A 24,384-nucleotide genomic window follows, 5' to 3' on the forward strand; every position below is an offset into this window, starting at 1 on the left:
GGCCAGGAGAGCACACGTGGGGGGAGCAAAGTTACTAGTTATGGGTGATTTCAATCACAAGGAGATTGACTGGGAAAACCTGGAGCCCCATGGGGGTTCCGAAACATGGAGAGCCAAGATGATGGATGTAGTACTGGAAAACCTCATGCATCAACATGTTAGAGACACTACCAGAGAGAGAGGAGAAGATGAACCAGCAAGACTGGACCTTGTATTCACCTTGAGTAGTTCAGACATCGAGGATATCTTGTATGAAAGGCCCCTGGGAGCTAGTGATCATGTGGTTCTGTGCTTCGACTACATAGTTGAGCTCCAAGTGGAGAGAGTAGCAGGAATAGGATGGGAAAAACCAAACTACAAAAGGGGGAACTACTCAGGCATGAGGAACTTCCTTCAAAACATTCAGTGGGAGAGGGAACTGACAGGAAAACCAGTACAAGAAATGATGGACTATGTGGCAACAAAATGCAAGGAGGCAGAGGAGAGGTTTGTTCCCAAGGGAAACAGAAATAATGGGAAGAACAGAACGAGTCCTTGGTTCACCCAAAGGTGTAGGGAGGCAAAAACTAGGTGTACTAGAGAATGGAAAAGGTACAGAAGACAGAGAACTCAGGAAAATAAAGAGATTAGCCGAAGAGCCAGAAATGAATATGCACAGATAAGAAGGGAGGCTCAGCGACAATATGAAAATGACATAGCATCGAAAGTCAAGACTGACCCGAAGCTGTTGTACAGCCACATCAGGAGGAAAACAACAGTCAAGGACCAGGTAATCAGACTGAGGAAGGGTGATGGGGAATTCACAAGCAACGACCGAGAGGTATGTCAGGAGCTCAACACGAGATTTAAAGAAGTATTTACAGTGGAAACCAGTAGGACTCCAGGAAATCAGAACAGGGGGGTACACCAGCAAGTGCTGGATGAGGTACATATAACCAAGGAGGAAGTGAAGAAGCTGCTATGCGAACTTGACACCTCAAAGGCGGTGGGACCAGACAACATCTCTCCGTGGGTCCTTAAAGAGGGAGCAGAGATATTGTGTGTGCCATTAACAAAGATCTTCAACACATCATTTGAAACTGGGCAACTCCCTGAGGTATGGAAGATGGCAAATGTAGTCCCAATTTTTAAAAAGGGAGACAGACATGAGGCACTAAACTACAGACCTGTATCACTAACGTGTATAGTATGCAAGGTCATGGAGAAGATCATCAGGAGGAGAGTGGTGGAGCACCTGGAAAGAAACAAGTGTATAATTGACAACCAGCATGGTTTCAGGGAAGGAAAATCCTGTGTCACAAACCTACTAGAGTTTTATGACAAGGTGACAGAAGTAAGACAAGAGAGAGAGGGGTGGATCGACTGCATTTTTTTGGACTGCAAAAAGGCCTTCGACACAGTTCCTCACAAGAGGTTACTGAAAAAGCTAGAAGATCAGGCACATATAACAGGAAAGGCACTGCAATGGATCAGAGAATACCTGACAGGGAGGCAACAACGAGTCATGGTACGTGACGAGGTGTCAGAGTGGGCGCTTGTGACAAGCGGGGTTCCACAGGGGTCAGTCCTAGGACCTGTGCTGTTCTTGGTATATGTGAACGACATAACGGAAGGGATAGACTCAGAAGTGTCCTTGTTTGCAGATGATGTGAAGTTAATGAGAAGAATCAAATCGGATGAGGATCAGGCAGGACTACAAAGAGACCTGGACAGGCTGCAAGCCTGGTCCAGCAACTGGCTCCTTGAGTTTAACCCTGCCAAATGCAAAGTCATGAAGATTGGGGAAGGGCAAAGAAGACCGCAGACACAATATAGTTTAGATGGCCAAAGACTGCAAACCTCACTCAAGGAAAAGGATCTGGGGGTGAGTATAACACCGAGCATATCTCCTGAGGCGCACATAAATCAGATAACTGCTGCAGCATACGGGCGCCTGGCAAACCTACGGATAGCGTTCCGATACCTCAGTAAGGAGTCGTTCAAGACCCTGTATACCATTTACGTCAGGCCCATACTGGAGTATGCAGCACCAGTTTGGAATCCACACCTAGTCAAGCACGTCAAGAAATTAGAGAAAGTGCAAAGGTTTGCAACAAGACTAGTCCCAGAGCTACGGGGATTGTCCTACGAAGAAAGGTTGAGGGAAATCGGCCTGATGACACTGGAGGCCAGGAGGGTCAGGGGAGACATGATAACGACATATAAAATACTGCGCGGAATAGACAAGGTGGACAAAGACAGGATGTTCCAGAGATGGGACACAGACACAAGAGGTCACAATTGGAAGTTGAAGACTCAGATGAATCGAAGGGATGTTAGGAAGTATTTCTTCAGTCATAGAGTAGTCAAGTCATGGAATAGTCTAGAAAGTGAAGTAGTGGAGGCGGGAACCATACATAGTTTTAAGGCGAGGTATGATAAAGCTCATGTAGCAGGGAGAGAGAGGACCTAGTAGCAATCAGTGAAGAGGCGGGGCCAGGAGCTATGACTCGACCCCTGCAACCACAAATAGGTGAGTACAAATAGGTGAGTACACACACACACACACACACACACACACACACACACATTGACAAGGTGGATAAAGACAGGATGTTCCAGAGATTGGACACAGTAACAAGGGGACACAGTTGGAAGTTGAAGACACAGATGAATCACAAGGATGTTAGGAAGTATTTCTTCAGCCACAGAGTAGTCAGGAAGTGGAATAGTTTGGGAAGCGATGTAGTGGAGGCAGGATCCATACATAGCTTTAAGCAGAGGTATGATAAAGCTCACGGTTCAGGGAGATTATTATTATTATAATCAAAAAGAAGCGCTAAGCCACAAGGACTATACAGCTCACGGTTCAGGGAGAGTGACCTAGTAGCGACCAGTGAAGAGGCGGGGCCAGGAGCTCGGACTCGACCCCTGCAACCTCAACTAGGTGAGTACACACTCTCTCTCTCTCTCTCTCTCTCTCTCTCTCTCTCTCTCTCTCTCTCTCTCTCTCTCTCTCTCTCTCTCTCTCTCTCTCTCTCTCTCTCTCTCTGTCTTGGTAAGTCACAAAGAAAGATACACACACATGAGGTAAGACATTATGTTGTCATATAAAGAGAGTGTGTGCATTAGGCTGCACGTTAGGAGCGAGCATTACCTAGGGAGTCATGTGTGTATCTCGCAGTCAGGCTTCTCAAGAATGTATGAAGAAGCAAATACAAGGAAATAACATTGTCGGAAGCGTTTCACTTAACGTGAGCCACAAGAATGGTACACTCTGCACCGGTCCACGATGACATCACAAGTCTTTGTTGTTCCCCTCATAAATGGAAGTGATGGGGGATATTTCTGGAGCAAAGATGGGTGTCAGGTGGGGTAAAGGAGCGAGTGGGCGGACAGTGGGTCGTATGGAGTGGGCGGGCAGGCTGGTGGGGCGGCCCACTCGGATACAAAACTAGAATTTTCAAAATAAGACTCTTATAAAAGTATACCGAGATAATACTTAGGAAATGCGATTTTTAGACAAATTTGGTGGCTCAGATTTTACAAATGACTGTAACCAAGCTGAATTTTGGCTGGCGAACACTTTTTTCCATGAAAAAAAAAATATATATATATATATATATATGCCTGCGAAAATCATTTTATTCTAACAAAAAGGTTTATGTAGACAACTGAAAAGTTATTAAAATTTGTCATAACTCTTTATATTATGTAGATTTAGAGGCGATTATATATTGGAAGTAATTATCTGTCGCCTCGTTGCTTCTTGCTGAATTAATGTTATGGGAAGCGCTAAACCAGTAGGAATCCTACAGCGCTGCCTTTGGTATAGGAATTAATCAGTGTTGATCCAATGAAAGGAAGAGTATTTGTAGTTCGTCTGAGGAAGAGTTCTTCAGTAGCATTAAGACACTCTTAATATACGTCAAGAATGTTGCAATATCTGTCAGTATTAAGAAGTGAACTCGTCGACACTTCAGTTGTGGTGATGCACTTCAGTTGTGGTGATGTGCCCACTTCAGTTTTGGTGATGCACTCACTTCAGTTCTGGTGATGCACTCACTTCAGTTCTGGTGATGCACTCACTTCAGTTTTGGTGATGCACTCACTTCAGTTTTGGTGTTGCACTCACTTCAGTTTTGGTGTTGCACTCACTTCAGTTTTGGTGATGCACTCACTTCATTTGTGGTGTTGCACTCACTTCAGTTTTGGTGATGCACTCACTTCAGTTTTGGTGATGCACTCACTTCAGTTGTGGTGTTGCACTCACTTCAGTTTTGGTGATGCACTCACTTCAGTTGTGGTGATGCACTCACTTCAGTTTTGGTGATGCAATCACTTCAGTTGTGGTGATGCACTCACTTCAGTTGTGGTGATGCATTCACTTCAGTTTTGGTGATGCAATCACTTCAGTTGTGGTGATGCACTCACTTCAGTTTTGGTGATGCACTCACTTCAGTTCTGGTGATGCACTCACTTCAGTTCTGGTGATGCACTCACTTCAGTTCTGGTGATGCACTCACTTCAGTTTTGGTGATGCACTCACTTCAGTTTTGGTGATGCACTCACTTCAGTTGTGGTGTTGCACTCACTTCAGTTTTGGTGATGCACTCACTTCAGTTGTGGTGATGCACTCACTTCAGTTTTGGTGATGCAATCACTTCAGTTGTGGTGATGCACTCACTTCAGTTGTGGTGATGCATTCACTTCAGTTTTGGTGATGCAATCACTTCAGTTGTGGTGATGCACTCACTTCAGTTTTGGTGATGCAATCACTTCAGTTGTGGTGATGCATTCACTTCAGTTGCGGTAATGCACTCACTTCAGTTGTGGTGATGCACTCTCTTCAGTTGTGGTGATGCACTCCAGTTGTGGTGATGCGCTCACTCCAGTTGTGGTGATGCACTCACATCGTCCTGGCGACACTCATCCTCATATCAGTTGTATCTTCACACTAACAAAATACTTCACAAAGCCTCACAGTAACACTCACTATATATGGAAACAGAACGACAAATATTACAGCAGTATTACCTGGAATTTAACCTGTGTATTGTTTGGCAAGCTTCTCAGTAATTCTTGAAATCTGGTCAGAAAGGTGACCAAGAAAGCAATTATCCAAATGTCCAGACTGTGGAGAACTCGTCTCCAGACTGAGGGACTGACCACCTCAAAACTACTTCTTCAAGGGTGATGGACTGATTATATCGTCTCTACATCTCCATGATTATATCGGCTATTCATGTCCATGATTGGTTAGTCTCTGCAGCTCCACTGCTTCTGCTACTTTCTCTTTATTCGACTGAAGAAGCCTACTGTGTAGGTGAAACGTTTTGGAATAAAGAGACAGGAGGGCCCCACTTTATAGCGCTTCGCTTTACAGCGTTTCGCTAATTCAGCAGTTTTAAATTATACTCATTCTTCATTTATTCAGATTTCCTACAATAAATATATTCACCACTCACTATAAGGTAAGGACGTAAATATTTTAAGGTAAGTAATGTGTATACTGTATGTGCATTTTTCAGGTCTAGCTCTGTTGCTCATTTAATATATGATAGTATAAAACATATTATCAAGCTTTTGCATTCATTTGAAAGTGAAAGAGGGCTGTGTTTCACTTTACAGCGATTTTAGCTTTACAGCAGTAGCCTAGAACCTAACCTGCTGTATTAACGGGGCCCTCCTGTTCCTAACTTGCACGTATGTCTTACCTATCTAATTATCCAAATATTTAAGTTTGCGGTTAACCGATTCTCTGAATTATCAACATTACCAGGAAGGATGACCCCCACTCTCTCTCACTATATTTTTCAGCCACCAAACAGTTACCAGTCCTCTGTCTGCGTAGCTAAAATATCATCAGCATACCTATTCCATAACGTTCTCACCTAATTGTAGTTGCAGGAGTCGAGACTCAGCTCCTGGCCCCGCCTCTTCACTGAACCCCGCTAGGTCCCCTGTAGCGCGCGCGCGCGCGCGCGTGTGTGTGTGTGTGTGTGTGTGTGTGTGTGTGTGTGTGTGTGTGTGTGTGTGTGTGTGTGTGTGTGTGTACTCACCTAGTTGTACTCACCTAGTTGAGGTTGCGGGGGTCGAGTCCGAGCTCCTGGCCCCGCCTCTTCACTGATCGCTACTAGGTCACTCTCCCTGAGCCGTGAGCTTTATCATACCTCTGCTTAAAGCTATGTATGGATCCTGCCTCCACTACATCGCTTCCCAAACTATTCCACTTACTGACTACTCTGTGGCTGAAGAAATACTTCCTAACATCCCTGTGATTCATCTGTGTCTTCAGCTTCCAACTGTGTCCCCTTGTTACTGTGTCCAATCTCTGGAACATCCTGTCTTTGTCCACCTTGTCAATTCCTCTCAGTATTTTGTATGTCGTTATCATGTCCCCCCTATCTCTCCTGTCCTCCAGTGTCGTCAGGTTGATTTCCCTTAACCTCTCCTCGTAGGACATACCTCTTAGCTCTGGGACTAGTCTTGTTGCAAACCTTTGCACTTTCTCTAGTTTCTTCACGTGCTTGGCTAGGTGTGGGTTCCAAACTGGTGCCGCATACTCCAATATGGGCCTAACATACACGGTGTACAGGGTCCTGAATGATTCCTTATTAAGATGTCGGAATGCTGTTCTGAGGTTTGCTAGGCGCCCATATGCTGCAGCAGTTATTTGGTTGATGTGCGCTTCAGGAGATGTGCCTGGTGTTATACTCACCCCAAGATCTTTTTCCTTGAGTGAGGTTTGTAGTCTCTGACCCCCTAGACTGTACTCCGTCTGCGGCCTTCTTTGCCCTTCCCCAATCTTCATGACTTTGCACTTGGTGGGATTGAACTCCAGGAGCCAATTGCTGGACCAGGTCTGCAGCCTGTCCAGATCCCTTTGTAGTTCTGCCTGGTCTTCGATCGAGTGAATTCTTCTCATCAACTTCACGTCATCTGCAAACAGGGACACCTCAGAGTCTATTCCTTCCGTCATGTCGTTCACAAATACCAGAAACAGCACTGGTCCTAGGACTGACCCCTGCGGGACCCCGCTGGTCACAGGTGCCCACTTTGACACCTCGCCACGTACCATGACTCGCTGCTGTCTTCCTGACAAGTATTCCCTGATCCAGTGTAGTGCCTTCCCTCTTATCCCTGCTTGGTCCTCCAGTTTTTGCACCAATCTCTTGTGTGGAACTGTGTCAAACGCCTTCTTGCAGTCCAAGAAAATGTGTGTCTGTCTGTCTGTGTCTTATGTTTCTGCCTTTCGTTTTCTCTTTTTTTTTTTTTTTTTTTTTTTTTTTATTCGCCGTTCTCTGAATTCTTCTCCAAGGAAATCCGTTTTCTTTCAGATAAACAGTGCTTCTCACACACACATACACACACACACAAACACACAAGCACACACACACACACACACACACACACACACACACACACACACACACACACACACACACACACACACACACACAGTGTGTGGAATAGCCTAGAAAATGACGTAGTGGAGGCAGGAACCATACACAGTTTTAAGACGAGGTTTGATAAAGCTCATGGAGCGGGGAGAGAGAGGGTCTAGTAGCAACCGGTGAAGAGGCGGGGCCAGGAGCTAGGACTCGACCCCTGCAACCACAAATAGGTGAGTACAAATAGGTGAGTACACACACACACACACACACACACACACACACAAACACAAACACACGCACAATCCCACGTCAAGAAGTTAGAGAAAGTACAAAGGTTTGCAACAAGGCTAGTCCCAGAGCTCAGGGGAATGTCGTACGAGGAAAGGTTGAGGGAAATCGGACTGACGACACTGGAGGACAGAAGGGTCAGGGGAGACATGATAACGACATACAAGATACTGCGAGGAATAGACAAGGTGGACAGAGATACGATGTTCCAGAGAGGGGGCACAGAAACAAGGGGTTGCAACTGGAAGCTGAAGACTCAGACGAGTCACAGGGACGTTAGGAAGTATTTCTTCAGTCATAGAGTCGTCAGGAAGTGGAATAGCCTAGCAAGTGAAGTAGTGGAAGCAGGAACCATACATAGTTTTAAGAAGAGGTATGACAAAGCTCAGGAAGCAGAGAGGGAGAGGACCTAGTAAGAGATCAGTGAAGAGGCGGGGTCAGGAGCTGAGTCTCGACCCCTGCAACCACAATTAGGTGAGTACACACACTACTTTCTCTTCTTGCTCTCACTTGCTCTTTACCTCCTTATTTGCTCTCCTTATTCCTTCTTTTTTTGTTACCTTCCCTACACTTTTCCCGCCCTTCTCTCGCGCTCTCCCTTCTTTCCAGATTCCATCTCCGTTTCCCTTTACCCCTTCTTCCACTCTCCCTCATCTTTTTCCTCCGTTATCCATTTTTTCACTCTTCCACTCCTTCACTCTCGCCCTCTCCCTCCCTGCTCTCTTCTCCCTCGTCCTTTCCGTCATTATCAGTCTCGTTTTCTCCCTCTCAGTAGCCCATTCTTTCACTCTCACCCTCTCTCTTGCCCTCATCTTCCTTGCTCTAGTCTTCTTACCCTTCCCCCCACCTTCCTCTTCCTTACCCTCTCCCTCATCCTTGCACTCTCCCTCTCCATTGCTCTCACTCCCTTGCCCTCACCCTCTCCCTCACCCCTCTCCCCTCCATCCTTCATCCGTTTCATGAGTCTTAATCTACAAAAGTGAAGTGGCTTATGACAAACGATGACGTACATTAACGAAATGAGCGCCTCCTCTTAAAAAATACTTGCTCTTCCTACGAAAGTTCACAAAGTTTTGAGTGGAATAGATGGCGTCTGGGAGCCACCCCTTTCATACTTTTCGCTCGCTTTCTAAATCTTTCGCTCAAGGCTGACCCCTCAAAAAATAATTTTTCCTCTTTTATAGGCTTCCTTTTCACTTGAGATCAATATATTCACTTATTACTATTGAGGAAATCCGGTAAACAAGGACAGAATCGTTCGTTTCTGGACTGGTTGAGCGATGGGAGAGTCGTAACAGTAGCGAAATAGAGTGGGAAGCGCGCGATGGACAGCGGAAACAGCAATTGATGGGACATTATGAGATGAAATATACGTTTAAACTGGAGAAGTGGGAGCTGGGTTGCGATATGGACTCCGGAATTGATGATGATAACACAGCGAATTATGAGACCCTCCCAGGATACCATCTCCTCCTGTCCTGCCATGATGCAGCATCCACAAGCAGGCTAAGTGTATCCCAGTAACTAACAAGTAAACTAGAGGCAGGCTAAGTGTATCCCAGTAACTTGCAAGATCACTAGAAGCAGGCTAAGTGCATTACCCAGAGCTTGTGAAATCACGAGAGACAAGATATAATTGAATTTCTCAGTTTGTTACTGCGCTGTTGGCACGATAAGTGCATCTTCAAGTTTCTTTGAACAGTAGCGGGTAGGATAAGTTTATCCCCTGAGATTGTCACTGCAGTAGTGCTAGAGGTAGGCTAAGTTAACTTTTTCAAGAGCTTGCAATGTCGCAGAAAAAAGAAGGACGTTCATGGAAATACGCCCACAGGGATCGCCTTTGATAGCCCAAGGCGCTCCCTATGATCTTATTTGCTTGGACCTCCTCGTCTTTTTTGCAATATTGCAAGCTTCTGATGTGATGATTGCAACAACACGTGCGGCGTCTGGTTGTCTTTGTTGTGGACGTTTCGCCATCCAGTGGCTGGCTGGATGGCGAAACGTCTACGATGGGGATGCCCGGGTGTTGTGCATGTGTCTTAATTTCATCTTGTCGGTATTATATACAATTCTTGTACTACTACTACTACTACTACCACCACCTCTTCCTGCCTATATACAGCCGTCCTGCTCCACCTCTGGTTAGTGTGACTTTGTCAATGGTCCAAGTCGGACCGAAACGTCGTCGTAAGCTTCTCTCTTTTATGTGCGGGTTATTTGTGTGTATATATATATATATATATATATATATATATATATATATATAGATAGATAAATAGATATTCACAGTAGTGTGCAAATTAATTGGCACTGGAGTAAATTTTGTGAATATTTCATACTATGTCTTAGTCTCCGGCTTAATTAATATAGTTTGGATTCTTTTCTTTTCTGACAACCATTCAGCTATGTTGTAACGCTGGTACTCTTGTTAGTGTTACAACAGCTGTTGTTCTGTAAGACTATTGCTACACGTGTACTCCGTGAGTGAATGTGATTTCGCCAAATTCTCCCCTTCATGATAGATGTTACACCTATGAAGCATGCAAGTATTTTTGCTCTTAGAAAACATGCTCATTTGAGTATTAGGCAGATCACCGAAAATTCAAGCCAAGCGAGGTAAACTGTTAGTCGGATTCTGAAGAAAGCTGACGACAATGGTCATTGTGGAGCGCTGCGTCGAGGAAGATGTGGAGGAAAACGCGAGAGCACATCTCACGATGACAAGGTTGTTAGAAGAAATAGTGTGAAAGATCCCAAGAAAACTAGCAAAGATCTACAGAGAGATTTGGCTTCTGCTGGCGTAAATGTTTCTTCAACTATTTGACGAAGGCGCCTTGAAGTTAGATGAACTACCAGAAAGCTGGTAAAGAAACAATTATTAAATGTTGTTATGAAGACAAAACGGCTGCGGTGGGCACTTGATCAAAAGGGATGGACGATAGATGAATGGAGAAAAGTTGTTTGCAGTTGAGGCGCATTTAGAAGTACATGGGTACAGATCAGTGGTAGTGAGACTGAGCAAAAGCAAACTTCTTCGGAATGGGCATATTCAACAAGCGCCAAAACACCCACATAAGATGGTTTGGGGCTAGTTTTACTGCTAAAGGCCCTGGACGGCTTGTTATTGTCGAGGGAACGATGAACTGTGAAAAATGCAAGGGAATCCTGGCAACTCCTTTGCTTTCCATTGTGGATAGACATTTCCTGACGGAGAAGGCGTTTTCCAGCAGGAACTTGCTCCATGTGTGGCCTGAGCGTTCTAAATTGACCTAGAAACTCTCCTGACCCCAACCCAGTTAAGATTCTACGGGCAATAACCAAACACAGGATCGCAAAACAGGATTGTTCTGCTGTGGAAAAGCTAATTACTGCTGTTGTTACGACCAATGTTCATCATTGGTCGATTCTATGCCAAAGCGTAGCAATGATTCTAAAAGCAAAGGGTGCTCTTATCTCTTAATAAATAATTATATATCATATTAATGCCGTGTATTTATTTTTTAAATAAATGTCTTATTTCATCACTGTCCCAATGTATATATATATATATATATATATATATATATATATATATATATATATATATATATATATATATATATATATATATATATATATATATATATATATATATACACACATGTATGTGTGTGTGTGTGTGTGTGTGCATGTGCGTGTGCGTGTGTGTGTGTGTGTGTGTGTGTGTGTGTGTGTGTGTGTGTGTGTGTGTGTACTCACCTAGTTGAGGTTGCAGGGGTCGAGTCCAAGCTCCTGGCCCCGCCTCTTCACTGGTCGCTACTAGGTCACTCTCCCTGAACCGTGAGCTTTATCATACCTCTGCTTAAAGCTATGTATGGATCCTGCCTCCACTACATCGCTTCCCAAACTATTCCACTTACTGACTACTCTGTGGCTGAAGAAATACGTCCTAACATCCCTGTGATTCATCTGTGTCTTCAACTACCAACTGTGTCCCCTTGTTACTGTGTCCAATCTCTGGAACATCCTGTCTTTGTCCACCTTGCCAATTCCTCTCAGTATTTTGTACGTCGTTATCATGTCCTCCCTATCTCTCCTGTCCTCAAGTGTCGTCAGGTTGATTTCCCTTAACCTCTCCTCGTAGGACATACCTCTTAGCTCTGGGACTAGGACTGGTGCCGCATACTCCAATATGGGCCTAACGTACACGGTGTACAGGGTCCTGAACGATTCCTTACTGATGTGTCGGAATGCTGTTCTGAGGTTTGCTAGGCGCCCATATGCTGCAGCCGTTATTTGGTTGATGTGCGCTTCAGGAGATGTGCCTGGTGTTATACTCACCCCAAGATATTTTTCCTTGAGTGAGGTTTGTTGACTAGGTGTGGGTTCCAAACTGGTGCCGCATACTCCAATATGGGCCTAACGTACACGGTGTACAGGGTCCTGAACGATTCCTTACTGAGGTGTCGGAATGCTGTTCTGAGGTTTGCTAGGCGCCCTTATGCTGCAGCCGTTATTTGGTTGATGTGCGCTTCAGGAGATGTGCCTGGTGTTATACTCACCCCAAGATATTTTTCCTTGAGTGAAGTTTGTAGTCTCTGGCCCCCCTTGACTGTACTCCGTCTGCGGTCTTCTTTGCCCTTCCCCAATCTTCATGACTTTGCACTTGGTGGGATTGAACTCCAGGAGCCAATTGCTGGACCAAGTCTGCAGCCTGTCCAGTTCCCTTTGTAGTTCTGCCTGGTCTTCGATCGAGTGAATTCTTCTCATCAACTTCACGTCATCTGCAAACAGTGACACATCAGAGTCTATTCCTTCCGTCATGTCGTTCACAAATACGAGATACAGCACTGGTCCTAGGACTGACCCCTGTGGGACCCCGCTGGTCACAGGTGCCCACTCTAACACCTCGCCACGTACCATGACTCGCTGCTGTCTTCCTGACAAGTATTCCCTGATCCATTGTAGTGCCTTCCCTGTTATCCCTGCTTGGTCCTCCAGTTTTTTCACTAATCTCTTGTGTGGAACTGTGTCAAACGCCTTCTTGCAGTCCAAGAATATGCAATCCACCCACCCCTCTCACTCTTGTCTTACTGCTGTCACCATGTCATAGAACTCCAGTAGGTTTGTGACACAGGATTTCCCGTCCCTGAAACCATGTTGGCTGCTGTTGATGAGATCATTCCTTTCTAGGTGTTCCACCACTCTTCTCCTTATAATCTTCTCCATGACTTTACATACTATACATGTCAGTGACACTGGTCTGTAGTTTAGTGCTTCATGTATGTCTGTGTGTGTGTGTACTCACCTAATTGTAGTTGCAGGGGTCGAAACTCAGCTCCTGGCCCCGCCTCTTCACTGAACGCTACTAGGTCCTCTCTTTCCCTGCTCCATGAGCTTTATCATACCTCGTCTTAAAGCTATGTATGGTTCCTGCCTCCAATACCTCACTTGCTAGGCTATTCCACTTTCTGACGACTCTGTGACTGAAGAAATACTTCGTAACATCCCTGTGACTCATCTGAGTCTTCAACTTCCAAGAGTGACCCCCTGTTTCTGTGTCCCCTCTCTGGAACATCCTGTCTCTGTCCACCTTGTCTATTCCACGCAGTATTTTGTATGTCGTTATCATGTCTCCTCTAACCCTCCTGTCCTCCAGTGTCGTCATTCCGATTTCCCTTAACCTTTCTTCATAGGTCATTCCCCTTAGCTCTGGAACTAACCTTGTCGCAAACCTTTGCACTTTCTCTAATTTCCTGACGTGCTTTATCAAGTGTGGGTTCCTAACTGGTGCTGCATACTCCAGTATGGGCCTGACGTACACGGTGTACAGTGTCTTGAAAGACTCCTTAGTGAGGTATCGGAACGCTATTCTCGGGTTTGCCAGGCGCCCGTATGCTGCAGCAGTTATCTGGTTGATGTGTGCTTCCGGAGACGTGCTCGGTGTTATACTCACCCCAAGATTTTTCTTCTTGAGCGAGGTTTGCAGTCTTCGGCCACCTAGCCTATACTCTGTCTGCGGTCTTCTTTGCCCATTTCCATTCTTCATGACTTTTCATTTGGCAGGGTTGAATTCGAGAAGCCAGTAGCTGGACCAGGTGTCCAGCCTGTCCAGGTCTCTTTGAAGGCCTGCCTGATCCTCATCTGATTTAATTCTCCTCATGAACTTCACATCATCTGCGAACAGGGACACCTCTGAGTCTATCCTTTCCATTATATCATTCACATATACCAAAAATAGGACTGCTCCTAGGACCGACCCCTCTGGGACCCCGCTCGTCACAGGTGCCCACTGTGATACCTCATCCCGTACTATGACTCGTTGTTGCCTCCCTGTCAGGTATTTTCTGATCCATTGAAGTGCCCTTCCCGTTATACGCGGCTGATCCTCTAGCTTCTGCACTAATCTCTTGTGAGGAACTGTTTCGAAGACCTTCTTGCAGTTCAAGAAAATGTAGTCAACCTACCCCTCTCTCTCGTGCCTTACTTCTGTTACGTTATCTTAAAACTCCAGAAGGTTTGTGACACAGGATTTGCCTTCCATGAAACCGTGCTGGTTGTCATTTATACTCTTGTTCCGTTCCAGGTGCAGTGTGTGTGTGTGTGTGTGTGTGTGTGTGTGTGTGTGTGTGTGTGTGTGTGTGTGTGTGTGCGTGCGTGCGTGCGTGCAGTGCGTGCGTTGCTGTGTGTGTGTGTGTGTGTGTGTGTGTGTGTGTGTGTGTGTGTGTGTGTGTGTGTGTGTGTGTGTGTGTGTGTGTATTGCAAGCCAGACTTCTGATAGGTTTCTCCTGGAAATGTTAGCTGTAGATGAAGTGTAGTGGATATTGGGCGTTGGAAGGCCTCCTTAAAGCTAAGAAATGTCACAGTAGCTGTGCTGATTCACTGACTCGGCCCTGAAGTGGGTGTTAGGGTGTTGCTTATAATTACCTTCATATTCCTTCAACTATGCTGCAGTAGTATTGATCCTTCCAGTAATATTATATCGTTTAATATTCCCAGTAATCATATATTAATGCTCCAGTAATAGTTTAAGTTCATTTATTCAGTATTACTATTAATAAAATAATTTGTATTCACTTTTATCAGGGTTTACAATAACCCCTAAGGAGAGTCGCTTTTAATTGTATTTCTAAGACACTTAATGAGGTATGATATTAAGTGGATTATTAAGGGAAGATGAGAAAATACTCCTTCCTCCAGGGTACGTGAACTGTTTGCATAATTTCTCTTGTTTTCAAATGCTGAAGTGGCGGAAATAATTAATTGATATCTGGGTGGTGTTTGCTAATTAACTCGGCCGGGAGTAATAACAAGACATCCTTTCACATCCTTTACTCCCGGTGTGACAATGGGGAGAGAACCTTTTGTTTTTCTCTCATCACCTGGAGGATGGGGGAGTGGTGGAGGTGGGGTGAAGAGGGGGAAAGGCCGTCATTTTGTTGCTGGCGCACGATGCTGGGGCATAATTTTACACTATTAAAGGAAAATACATAAAGCCGAGAGGTCAGACCGGTGGTGGTGGTGGTGGTGGTGATGCTGGTGGTAGTAGTGGTAGTAGTTGTTCCTTGTTCCCCTTCTTGTGGCAGCGGTACCAAGGGAAGGGGGGGAGGTGGACTGCAGTGGATTATTTTTTATGTAAAAAAAATGGATATATCATCAGTGTGCTGCTACACTTATCTATGATAGTTACATAGCAGAAAAAAAGGTTAACTATGGTGCACTGTTATTACATCACACAGGATCATTCACATACACTGGTGAAATGTTTCAGCCTGAGATGGCAGACTTTAGTAGTGTCAGTCTGAGCTGGCAGACTTCAGTAGTGTCAGCCTGAGCTGGCAGACTTCAGTAGTGTCAGCCTGAGCTGGCAGACTTCAGTAGTGTCAGCCTGAGCTGGCACACTTCAGTAATGTCAGCCTGAGCTGACAGACTTCAGTAGTGTCAGCCTGAGCTGATAGGCTTCAGTAAGACAATGAGGATATGGTCAAGTATTCCATTAAAGGTTCATCAGCTACGACAGCATCAAAGGTTCATCAGCTACGACAGCATCAAAGGTTCATCAGCTACGACAGCATCAAGGTTCATCAGCATGACTACGGCATCAAAGGTTCATCAGCTACGACAGCATCAAAGGTTCATCAGCTACGACATAAAGTTCATCAGCTACGACAGCATCAAAGGGTTATCAGCTACGACAGCATCAAGGTTCATCAGCTACGACAGCATCAAGGTTCATCAGGCTACGACACATCAAAGGTTATCAGCTACGACAGCATCAAGGTTCATCGCTTACGACAGCATCAAGGTTCATCAGCTACGACAGCATCAAAGGTTCATCAGCTACGACAGCATCAAGGTTCATCAGCTAATGACAGCATCAAAGGTTCATCAGCTACGACAGCATCAAAGGTTCATCAGCTACGACAGCATCGAGTTCATCGGCTACGACGGCATCAAAGGTTCATCAGCATACGACAGCATCAGGTTCATCAGCTACGACAGCATCAAAGGTTCATCAGCCACGACAGCATCAAAGGTTCATCAGCTACGACAGCATCAAAGGTTCATCAAAGCTACACAGCATCAGTTCACTCTACGACAGCATCAAAGGTTCATCAACTACGACAGCATCAAAGGTTCATCAGCTACGACAGCATCAAAGGTTCATCAGCTACGACAGCATCAAAGGTCACCTTCCAGCAGAGCTACAGTTACTATCACTTAACAACTACCGTCTCTCAGGATGACCCATCACGTCCACTTCAGAAATGGAATCTTATTAATATATCTCTACCATCACACAAAACAAAACAGTGTAAGGAGAGAAAATAATAGAGAGTGGGAGAAATCTGGACTACATATATGCATGCAAACATGTATACAGTACATTCATGCATACATACATACGCACTTACATGCAGTACATACATTACATACACACAATACTTGGATACATTCAGTACATACAATTCATACATACATGCATACATACATATATACATACATACAAGCGTGTGTGAGCGTGTTAGATAGGAGTGAATGGAGACGAATGATACTTGGGACCTGACGATCTGTTGGAGTGTGAGCAGGGTAATATTTAGTGAAGGGATTCAGGGAAACCGGTTATTTTCATATAGTCGGACTTGAGTCCTGGAAATGGGAAGTACAATGCCTGCACTTTAAAGGAGGGGTTTGGGATATTGGCAGTTTGGAGGGATATGTTGTGTATCTTTATACGTATATGCTTCTAAACTGTTGTATTCTGAGCACCTCTGCAAAAATAGTGATAATGTGCGAGTGTGGTGAAAGTGTTGAATGATGATGAAAGTATTTTCTTTTTGGGGATTTTCTTTCTTTTTTGGGTCACCCTGCCTCGGTGGGAGACGGCCGGTTGTTGAAAAAAAAAACATATATATAATACATAAATGCACTACTTATATATATACATGCATACAGAAACAGTGCAGATTTATCTTACAATAGCCTTTCAATATTTTAAAGCTAGGGCGCTCTATAACCCCAACGGTTTAGGGCTTTCACGTGAATAAAGTAGTATTAGTAATAATAATAATAATAATAATAATAATAATAATAATAATAATAATAATAATAATAATAATACATATACCTAAGAATACATAATTGCAGTAGCCTGGCGACCAGCAGGCTTCACCTCACTTGCACTGAGCATCACCCACATGATGCAGGTTAGCCTAAGATAAGTTGGGCAGGGCTAAGTTACCTTATTGAGCATCACTTTATCAGTGATTGAAGGTCGCTATGATAGTGTGGTAATGTACGTAGTTGCACACCGTAGTGTTGATGGCGGAGGTGGAGGGGAAGATAGCGGTGGAGAGGAAAAGGTGGTAATGGTGGTGGTTGATGGTGGTGGGCAGCAAGCCGGAGCCAGGTCGATGTGGATTATCATATCGGAGAAGTATTTGTGACAAGCCCAGCGATTATAAGACCTAAACTGTGGGAACAAGGGTACAGTTTTGGAGGGTGGTGGAGGGTACACTTCTGGAGCCTGGTGGAGGGTACACTTCTGGAGCCTGGTGGAGGGTACTCTTCTGGAGGGTAGTGGAGGCACACTTCTGGAGGCTGGCACAAGGAACACTCTTGCAGGATGCTGTTTGAAGGTCTAGAGGAAATTCAAGGTGGAGAGTATTATCTTTAAGATCTTGAGGAGATTCACGAAGGTGGAGGGTACTGTCTTCTCTCTCTCTCACTCTCTCTCTCTCTCTCTCTCTCTCTCTCTCTCTCTCTCTCTCTCTCTCTCTCTCTCTCTCTCTCTCTCTCTCTCTCTCTCTCTCTCTCTCTCTCTCTCTCTCTCTCTCTCTCTCTCTCTCTCTCTCTCTCTCTCTCTCTCTCTCTCTCTCTCTCTCTCTCTCTCTCTCTCTCTCTCTCTCTCTCTCTCTGGTAAATTGACATTACAGAAGAGAAAATATTTCAAAATACTAATGATTTAAATAAACTTATTGTAATACCTGCCGTGTTTAAAGATACTTTTTATAATTTTTACCGCGTTTAAGGATGATTGAAAGCTACAACCACAAAACTTTACGTAATAATGACATACACATTCATCATAAAAATAAAGCTTCACATCAAGATTTATACACATTCATTATGTAAAGTAAGAGACGTCAAGCTGGTGGTGATACTCAAGTCACATGTTCTCTCTGTACACTGGGAAATTACGGTACTCTAACACTCCATTTTTATTTTTTACACAGATCAGTTTTACAGGCTAAGAGCTGTTATCCTACCTCAGGTTATTTCGAAGCCCAGCACTATCTGAGGTATACTACCCCCCTCCCCAGGATGACACCCACAACAATCTACTAACACCCAGGTATATATTTACTGCTAAGTGAACATGGGCAGCAGATGTAAGGAAATATGCTGAACGTTTCTACCTGGCCGGGAATCGAACCACTGACACTCGGTATGTTAAGGCAGGCGAAATTGCAGATCTGGAGAATATACAGAGACCCTACTCTGTAAAATCCAGTCAGGCACCTAAGTTCTTGGGAAAGCTTAAAAAAGATCTTGGAGGAATGCGCAGAAGAAACGGGGGTTATTGAATTGCTTAAAGACGATCATATGTCACAACAGATAATCTACACTTGAGAGATTACCCATATACAGCAAAAGTTAAACATTCATACCAGACTCCAGCACCAAAGGAGCATAAAAGTCGTTCAGGGAACTACGAACAATCCTAAATATATCTACACATACGCAAAATGCAAGTTAAACATTACTTCTAGAACTGGCACATTTCTTACATTAAGTTCATGCACTGATGAAGAAAATAAGATGAACGAAATCCTGAAAATAGTGTGAATCACTGTTTAGCAATCCACTAAATGACGGGAGAGATGAGGAGCCACAGTTTTTCATTACGTCTGCCTACTCTACAAATCATAATTTGACGTAAGCACAGATCCGCCAGAATTCGAAAACAAAATAGAAAATATGTTGCACCTGGTCCTGCTTCATGGAACCCTGTTAAAAAAAGACGTGCAAATTATCACTAGCATAATCATTCAGTTTTCTTTTGAGAAAGTGGTTAGTTGTAGGTGAAATCACAGAGGTATTAGGAAGTGCAGACGTAGCTCCTTTGCATCAAGGAGCCAGTAGAGCTCTGGCAAAAATAACAGACCAGTTAATACTTACATCACATAACATAACAGTCTTTGAAAGGGTGGTGATATGCCAGATTACTAATTTTACGGAAAAAAAAAAAACATGACCTACTCAGCCTAAGTCAACATGGATTTATAGCAGGAAGATCCTGTTTGTTACAACTGCTAGATCATTATGACAAATTTACGGAGGCTTTGGAAAACAGTCAGAAATGCTTATGATTGCATGGACTTCGTTAAAGTATTTGACAAATGAGATCATAGTGATAGGTATAATAGTAAAGTAGGAAAATGGATATTCAGCTTTCCAGTGAGTAGAGCGCAAAGTGCTGTAGTTAACAACACAAAAAAATCTAAACATTGGTAGTGTAAAAAGTTCAGTACCTCAAGACAGGATTCTTGGTGCCTTTGCTCTTTCTCATCCTCATAGCAGATATAGATGACAACAGTAGCCACAAGCTTCGTATCATCCTTTTCTGGCTATACCAAAATAAGCATAAATCTCCTCAGTAGAAAATATGGACAAAATTTCCAGCACAAATCAACGAAATTTTCCATTGGACAACGAGAACTAACATGATGTTCATTGATGACAAATTCTAACTTCTCAGATATGGAAATATTGAAGAGCTCAACAGGAACACTGGATACAGAACACAGGTGAGCCATCTAATATAACGAAGGGGACATGCGAAAGTCTTCAGTAGAATAATGTCTGATGACCTATCAAAGAGAATACATAAACCAAATTTATCGAAGGCCAGAATAATGATATGGTAAATAATGAGAACTTTTAAAACGAGAGAAATAACATCAGTTGTGACACCTTTTAAATAACTTGTTCTTTCTTGTTCAGAATATTGTTTGGTGTTGACGGCTCAGTTCCAGGTAAGAGATAAAACAGTTGGAAAAGATACAAAGATCATTTATTGCCTGCATAGGGTCAGTAAAGCTTATAAAGCACTGAAAATGCCTCGGAGCGCTGGAAATGTACTTTCTGAAGTAAGGAAAAGAGAGGTACATTATAATATGTCATATACACACTATCATAACCTATTGGAGTTTAAGATATGGTAGATACAAAATAGACTCATTGAAAGGCAAGAACTCCATGGGCATAATGAGAGAAATCTATGTTAGCCTCCTTGGTTCAAGATTATTCAATCTGCTACTAGCACGTATCAGAAATATTGCTGCAGTAAATGCAAAAGTGCTAGATCAGCCAGCAACAACTAGGCTGAACAGGCGTTCACCAGAAGATTCTGGTGAATGCCGGCTGGGCTGCGAGGGTAAAAAAACACTCGAAACTTGGAATAGCTATATCACAGGTACGTAATTTATACCTGAAAAATTATGTGGGGATTAGTCCCAAATCTACACACTGAAATCACTCCCTACAATAGCAAGAAGCTTGGCAGGCGCTGCAAAATATCCATAATGGAAAGCAAGGGTGCCATAAAATAGATTAAGAGATAACACAGTCAGTGTAAGGAGACAGTCTTTTTAACGCCCTTCCTTCGTACATGAAAAGAATTAACAACAGATCCCTAACTGTTTTCAAAAGGGAACCTGATAAATTCCTCTAGTTAGCTCCTGATCACCTGGGCTGTGGTGCCAACGTCGGACTGCGTTTGACCAAGACTTGATTGATCAAGCCGTCAAAAAGGAGCCTGGTCCAGGACCTGGCCGCGGGAGCAGTGACTCCCGGTATCGTCTGCAGGTAAAATCTCAAGTTTTACATCATGTCTATCCACATTCATTATGCAAGCAAAGATTAACGTATACACATATATTATGCACCTAAAGCTTCATATAACGACATATTCAGATTTGTTCTGGCAATAAAGCTTCATATCATGACCTATACACATTTATTATGAAACCAAAGATTCGCATCACGACGTATATACATTCATTATGAAATCAAAAGTCGTTATTACTGTACGATACTTTCTTCTATAAGCATAATGTCTATGAGTAATTATTCAATATAACTATTCTCCACAGCCAGTCTGAGGAACGCACAGTGTCTTCCAAGATATCGTGGCTCTCCAGTCCCTGGATGATTTTCTGACGTTGTCTCTTGTCTTAGTTTGTCTGGTGTAGACCATTTACACTATGCGTGAGTTATTAAGACTGCAGTGATACTAATAATAGTAATAATAATATACATCACGACATGTACACTAATCATACATCTGTATTTTCTCACCTCATAATATATACACTAATACAACTGCAGCTTTTCATCTCATAATGTATACACTAATAAAACTGCATCTTCTCTCCTCATAATGTATACACTAATAAAACTTTGTAGATGAATGGTTCACAGAACCGACACGTTGATATTCAAGATTGATGGGCTGACCACATTGACTCAAGGCTGAGGGACTGATTACCTCATTCTCCTCCTGTTCTTCAAGCTTCTCCTGTGTATGGACTGATGAAGCCACTGTATGGCGAAACGTTTCCTCAATAAAGATACCCAAGAGTTGCACCTGTGTCTAATTTATCAACTAATAAAACTGCAGCTTCTCTCCTCATAATGTATACACTAATAAAACTGCAGCTTCTCATCTAATAATACATACACTGATCATATAACTATGTCTTCTCACCTCATAAAATGCTCACTAGATATACAATTGCATCTTCTCACGGCATATAAGTTTTCATTATGGAACGCTTACCTCGTTGTTCAACAACGTATATATTCGGATTATACTTCCCACAGCACGTATAATTGTTACAGAACTCTTACTTCTTTACATGGCAAGATATGCACTCTTGATTATATGACTGCAGCTCCTTATGACATATATATTCATTATAGAACCTCTACTTCTTTACCTGACGACCTTATACACATTCATTATACACTTTGGGCAGCTTGGCAGCCATAAAGCCATCTCAGATAATCCAGCTGCAGGTCTTTGCTGCAAACTCGCGTGAATAATGGCCGATGCCTGCCTGGGCGGAGCTGAGGAGGAGCGATAATCTCCCAGATAATTAAAGGGAGCACATAAATTGGCGGCAGGTGATCCATGGGCGGTGGGGAGGGAGGGGGCGAGCCGGAGGGGGGGCGTGGGGATTGGGCTGAGGGCGGGAGATGGTCGGAAGGAGGGCGGTGACGTCTTGTTAGCTCGCCCACCACGCCTGCATGTGCTCGTAAGACAGGCCAGCCACACCTGCCACACCCATACACCCGCCTTTATGGGTCCTGGAGAACACTCACACCTGCTTCATCCATATTGCAGCATTTATACACCTGTCACACACACCCTTAAGTGTGACAGGTGTATGAAAGCTGCAGCATTCATACACCTGATTCAACCATAAGTGAGGTAAACATAGGGAAATGTCAAATATGAAGAATATCTGGAACCATTGACCACATTGTTTTACGCATCGACTACTTGATGGTGAAAGGGATGGAGACATGCAAGAAATAGCAGAGCATACAGTATGTAATTATCCAGCAATGAGAGAGTTCCTAAATGAATTTCAGCAGAGTGAGAAATGGAAAGAGAGACGTGACAGGAGATGACAGAGAACTTACTCAGAATGAGCCACGAAGACACTGTCATATTGAAACCAGCAAGAAGAAACGGAATGCAATGCACAGAGAGAGTCCATGGTTTGGAAAGAAAAACAGTGAGGAAGAGGCTTAGAAAAAACGGGCAAGAACATATAGAGTAGGTAGTCACTAAGCTGATGAATTAGGAATAACCAGGCTAGGATAAGAAGGGAAGCAGAAAGACAATTCGTAAACAGCATAGCAGCGGTAGCTAAAATAAAACCTGAGTTGATGTGTAGCTAAATAGGATGAAAAACTGACTCGAGAAGGAGGGAGATGAAGTAACAATGGATAACAGGGAGATATGTGAGTAATCATTAGAAGGTTCAAAGAAGTCTTTACCGAGGAATTGGAAGCTACAAACCTTCAAAAATGTTAAAGTCACTGCTGGAGTTTAACCACAGTAAATGACAATTAAGGAAACTGTGTTGTGGGGAAAGGAGACAGAGGGCAACATAAAAACTGCAAGGAATTAACTCCGGGTGTCAGGAATAGAGAAGCACCAAGTAGTAGACATAACGCCGTTGATATACAGATTCACGAGGCCAAAAATAGTCTTGATCTAAAAGAGTTTTTTTTTTCTGTAGACTTTATACCTCATTAAAAAGCTCGAGAAAATTTAAAAGTTTTCCACATAAGTGGTGGAAAAATAAACACAACTGCAGTATAATGCTATCCTTTATTGACTACGTTTCGCCCACGCAGTGGGCTTCATCAAGTCATAGATCTGTTTTGGGTGGATGAAGCCCATTAAGTGGGCGAAACGTCGGTATTTTATGCCATTTATCTCCACATGAGTGGTAGTGGATCTGAGAGTAAAGAGCAGAGAGGGAAGCGTGTGCGCAGGGGATCGCACTACACGGACAGAATGTAGATCACCAGACATGATCATATCCTCATACCCTCTCCCTCCCACCCTTTCCAATTCACCTTCCCCCTCATCATTCCCCACCCACCCGTCCTTCCCTACGCCCTTCTCCCACCCACCGACCCCTCTTTCAGGCCGCACTCTCAGCCCCCACTCTCCCTGCCAGGCTCAGTGTGGTGCTGGGGGGTGGCTGCCGAAGAGCTGACACACGTACTGATGTTTGCTTCGACAAAATTGGTGTTGGTCTTCCAAGTTTCTGTGTTGTTATGGTGGCCGCCACTGCACCTACTACTACTGCTACTGCTGCTGCTGCTGCTGCTGCTGCTGCTGCTGTTGTTGTTGTTGTTGTTGTTGTTGTTGTTGTTGTTGTTGTTGTTGTTGTTGTTGTTGTTGCTGCTGCTGCTGCTGCTGTTGTTGTTGTTGTTGTTGTTGTTGTTGTTGTTGTTGCTGCTGCTGCTGCTGCTGTTGTTGTTGTTGTTGTTGTTGTTGCTGCTGCTGCTGCTGCTGCTGCTGCTGCTGCTGCTGCTGCTGCTGCTGCTGCTGCTGCTGCTGCTGCTGCTGCTGCTGCTGCTGCTGCTGTTGTTGTTGTTGCTGCTGCTGCTGCTGCTGCTGCTGCTGCTGCTGCTGCTGCTGCTGCTGTTG

General features: G+C 43.9%; 1 pseudogene; it reads right to left on the reverse strand.

The window, feature by feature from the left end:
* Positions 1-24,384, reverse strand: part of LOC138854353 (uncharacterized) — a 41,395-nt pseudogene extending 17,011 nt beyond the window's left edge.

This window comes from Cherax quadricarinatus, chromosome 55 (assembly GCF_038502225.1).
Source record: "Cherax quadricarinatus isolate ZL_2023a chromosome 55, ASM3850222v1, whole genome shotgun sequence".
Taxonomy (NCBI): domain Eukaryota; kingdom Metazoa; phylum Arthropoda; class Malacostraca; order Decapoda; family Parastacidae; genus Cherax; species Cherax quadricarinatus.